This window comes from Arachis ipaensis, chromosome B7 (assembly GCF_059453495.1).
Source record: "Arachis ipaensis isolate K30076 ecotype BB chromosome B7, ASM5945349v1, whole genome shotgun sequence".
Taxonomy (NCBI): Eukaryota; Viridiplantae; Streptophyta; class Magnoliopsida; order Fabales; family Fabaceae; genus Arachis; species Arachis ipaensis.
This window is the reverse complement of record NC_142442.1, coordinates 51895001-51900000: the sequence shown is the minus strand read 5'-3', so window position 1 is coordinate 51900000 and position 5000 is coordinate 51895001.

Here is a 5000-nt window from a genome sequence, read left to right as displayed (position 1 = left end):
ACGCCATGCTCCCTAGGTGGTGCCTAGGTAGGCCGTGCACGGACGTGTTTCCCTTCTTGTTGGTCCTTCGGTGATCGGGGTTCGCAGCAGCCAGACGCACGTGCTCGACCTTGGACCCGGGGCGGGGGACCCCGGCGGCACACCACAACCACAACGTGCTTGCTAGTGTGCCTAGGGGATGGCAAGGCAACGTGCATCTTGCTGGAATTGCGCCCAGCAAGCCTTTGGGCAACTCGAGTTTCAGCAGCACGACACCTCTCCCCCCTATAATAGGCTGCCGAGCCATTACTAAAGTGCCACGGGTAGACGTCCTTTTCCGTGAGGAGACATACTAAAGGAAAGTGCTCTAGAGGTCGAATTTTGACGCCGTTTTTTGCAACAACCTCTAGAAAAATAAGATCTTTCCATCCTCCAAATTTGGTGAATTTACACCGTGCCGATTTTTTTTGACGATTTTTTTACCGCCCGGAATGCCGGAAATTCAAAAAAAATGAAAAACGGAGCAAACCTGCGATTTTTGACCTGGATTTTTTTGTGCAGCCTTCACATAATATTACCAAGGTTCCCTCAAAATTTCACGAAAAATGCACGAGCCAATTCTGAGATATGAAAATTTGGCTCCTCCGTTGCAACGCTCCGAGCCATCGTTGCAACGGCGGGTGCCTCCGTGGGGGGCGGGGGAGCCCGGCGGCACACCACAACCACAACGTGCTTGCTAGTGTGCCTAGGGGATGGCAAGGCAACGTGCATCTTGCTGGCATTGCGCCCAGCAAGCCTTTGGGCAACTCGAGTTTCAGCATCACGACACCCCTCCCCCCTATAATAGGCTGCCGAGCCATTACCAAAGTGCCACGGGTAGACGTCCTTTTCCGTGAGGAGACATACTAAAGGAAAGTGCTCTAGAGGTCGAATTTTGACGCCGTTTTTTGCAACAACCTCTAGAAAAATAAGAACTTTCCATCCTCCAAATTTAGTGAATTTACACCGTGCCGATTTTTTTTGACGATTTTTTTACCGCCCGGAATGCCGGAAATTCAAAAAAAATGAAAAACGGAGCAAACCTGCGATTTTTGACCTGGATTTTTTTGTGCAGCCTTCACATAATATTACCAAGGTTCCCTCAAAATTTCACGAAAAATGCACGAGCCAATTCTGAGATATGAAAATTTGGCTCCTCCGTTGCAACGCTCCGAGCCATCGTTGCAACGGCGGGTGCCTCCGTGGGGGGCGGGGGAGCCCGGCGGCACACCACAACCACAACGTGCTTGCTAGTGTGCCTAGGGGATGGCAAGGCAACGTGCATCTTGCTGGCATTGCGCCCAGCAAGCCTTTGGGCAACTCGAGTTTCAGCATCACGACACCCCTCCCCCCTATAATAGGCTGCCGAGCCATTACCAAAGTGCCACGGGTAGACGTCCTTTTCCGTGAGGAGACATACTCAAGGAAAGTGCTCTAGAGGTCGAATTTTGACGCCGTTTTTTGCAACAACCTCTAGAAAAATAAGATCTTTCCATCCTCCAAATTTGGTGAATTTACACCGTGCCGATTTTTTTTGACGATTTTTTTACCGCCCGGAATGCCGGAAATTCAAAAAAAATGAAAAACGGAGCAAACCTGCGATTTTTGACCTGGATTTTTTTGTGCAGCCTTCACATAATATTACCAAGGTTCCCTCAAAATTTCACGAAAAATGCACGAGCCAATTCTGAGATATGAAAATTTGGCTCCTCCGTTGCAACGCTCCGAGCCATCGTTGCAACGGCGGGTGCCTCCGTGGGGGGCGGGGGAGCCCGGCGGCACACCACAACCACAACGTGCTTGCTAGTGTGCCTAGGGGATGGCAAGGCAACGTGCATCTTGCTGGCATTGCGCCCAGCAAGCCTTTGGGCAACTCGAGTTTCAGCATCACGACACCCCTCCCCCCTATAATAGGCTGCCGAGCCATTACCAAAGTGCCACGGGTAGACGTCCTTTTCCGTGAGGAGACATACTAAGGGAAAGTGCTCTAGAGGTCGAATTTTGACGCCGTTTTTTGCAACAACCTCTAGAAAAATAAGATCTTTCCATTCTCCAAATTTGGTGAATTTACACCGTGCCGATTTTTTTTGACGATTTTTTTACCGCCCGGAATGCCGGAAATTCAAAAAAAATGAAAAACGGAGCAAACCTGCGATTTTTGACCTGGATTTTTTTGTGCAGCCTTCACATAATATTACCAAGGTTCCCTCAAAATTTCACGAAAAATGCACGAGCCAATTCTGAGATATGAAAATTTGGCTCCTCCGTTGCAACGCTCCGAGCCATCGTTGCAACGGCGGGTGCCTCCGTGGGGGGCGGGGGAGCCCGGCGGCACACCACAACCACAACGTGCTTGCTAGTGTGCCTAGGGGATGGCAAGGCAACTTGCATCTTGCTGGCATTGCGCCCAGCAAGCCTTTGGGCAACTCGAGTTTCAGCATCACGACACCCCTCCCCCCTATAATAGGCTGCCGAGCCATTACCAAAGTGCCACGGGTAGACGTCCTTTTCCGTGAGGAGACATACTAAAGGAAAGTGCTCTAGAGGTCGAATTTTGACGCCGTTTTTTGCAACAACCTCTAGAAAAATAAGAACTTTCCATCCTCCAAATTTGGTGAATTTACACCGTGCCGATTTTTTTTGACGATTTTTTTACCGCCCGGAATGCCGGAAATTCAAAAAAAATGAAAAACGGAGCAAACCTGCGATTTTTGACCTGGATTTTTTTGTGCAGCCTTCACATAATATTACCAAGGTTCCCTCAAAATTTCACGAAAAATGCACGAGCCAATTCTGAGATATGAAAATTTGGCTCCTCCGTTGCAACGCTCCGAGCCATCGTTGCAACGGCGGGTGCCTCCGTGGGGGGCGGGGGAGCCCGGCGGCACACCACAACCACAACGTGCTTGCTAGTGTGCCTAGGGGATGGCAAGGCAACGTGCATCTTGCTGGCATTGCGCCCAGCAAGCCTTTGGGCAACTCGAGTTTCAGCATCACGACACCCCTCCCCCCTATAATAGGCTGCCGAGCCATTACCAAAGTGCCACGGGTAGACGTCCTTTTCCGTGAGGAGACATACTAAGGGAAAGTGCTCTAGAGGTCGAATTTTGACGCCGTTTTTTGCAACAACCTCTAGAAAAATAAGATCATTCCATTCTCCAAATTTGGTGAATTTACACCGTGCCGATTTTTTTTGACGATTTTTTTACCGCCCGGAATGCCGGAAATTCAAAAAAAATGAAAAACGGAGCAAACCTGCGATTTTTGACCTGGATTTTTTTGTGCAGCCTTCACATAATATTACCAAGGTTCCCTCAAAATTTCACGAAAAATGCACGAGCCAATTCTGAGATATGAAAATTTGGCTCCTCCGTTGCAACGCTCCGAGCCATCGTTGCAACGGCGGGTGCCTCCGTGGGGGGCGGGGGAGCCCGGCGGCACACCACAACCACAACGTGCTTGCTAGTGTGCCTAGGGGATGGCAAGGCAACTTGCATCTTGCTGGCATTGCGCCCAGCAAGCCTTTGGGCAACTCGAGTTTCAGCATCACGACACCCCTCCCCCCTATAATAGGCTGCCGAGCCATTACCAAAGTGCCACGGGTAGACGTCCTTTTCCGTGAGGAGACATACTAAAGGAAAGTGCTCTAGAGGTCGAATTTTGACGCCGTTTTTTGCAACAACCTCTAGAAAAATAAGAACTTTCCATCCTCCAAATTTGGTGAATTTACACCGTGCCGATTTTTTTTGACGATTTTTTTACCGCCCGAAATGCCGGAAATTCAAAAAAAATGAAAAACGGAGCAAACCTGCGATTTTTGACCTGGATTTTTTTGTGCAGCCTTCACATAATATTACCAAGGTTCCCTCAAAATTTCACGAAAAATGCACGAGCCAATTCTGAGATATGAAAATTTGGCTCCTCCGTTGCAACGCTCCGAGCCATCGTTGCAACGGCGGGTGCCTCCGTGGGGGGCGGGGGAGCCCGGCGGCACACCACAACCACAACGTGCTTGCTAGTGTGCCTAGGGGATGGCAAGGCAACGTGCATCTGGCTGGCATTGCGCCCAACAAGCCTTTGGGCAACTCGAGTTTCAGCATCACGACTCCCCTCCCCCCTATAATAGGCTGCCGAGCCATTACCAAAGTGCCACGGGTAGACGTCCTTTTCCGTGAGGAGACATACTAAAGGAAAGTGCTCTAGAGGTCGAATTTTGACGCCGTTTTTTGCAACAACCTCTAGAAAAATAAGAACTTTCCATCCTCCAAATTTGGTGAATTTACACCGTGCCGATTTTTTTTGACGATTTTTTTACCGCCCGGAATGCCGGAAATTCAAAAAAAATGAAAAACGGAGCAAACCTGCGATTTTTGACCTGGATTTTTTTGTGCAGCCTTCACATAATATTACCAAGGTTCCCTCAAAATTTCACGAAAAATGCACGAGCCAATTCTGAGATATGAAAATTTGGCTCCTCCGTTGCAACGCTCCGAGCCATCGTTGCAACGGCGGGTGCCTCCGTGGGGGGCGGGGGAGCCCGGCGGCACACCACAACCACAACGTGCTTGCTAGTGTGCCTAGGGGATGGCAAGGCAACGTGCATCTGGCTGGCATTGCGCCCAGCAAGCCTTTGGGCAACTCGAGTTTCAGCATCACGACTCCCCTCCCCCCTATAATAGGCTGCCGAGCCATTACCAAAGTGCCACGGGTAGACGTCCTTTTCCGTGAGGAGACATACTAAAGGAAAGTGCTCTAGAGGTCGAATTTTGACGCCGTTTTTTGCAACAACCTCTAGAAAAATAAGAACTTTCCATCCTCCAAATTTGGTGAATTTACACCGTGCCGATTTTTTTTGACGATTTTTTTACCGCCCGGAATGCCGGAAATTCAAAAAAAATGAAAAACGGAGAAAACCTGCGATTTTTGACCTGGATTTTTTTGTGCAGCCTTCACATAATATTACCAAGGTTCCCTCAAAATTT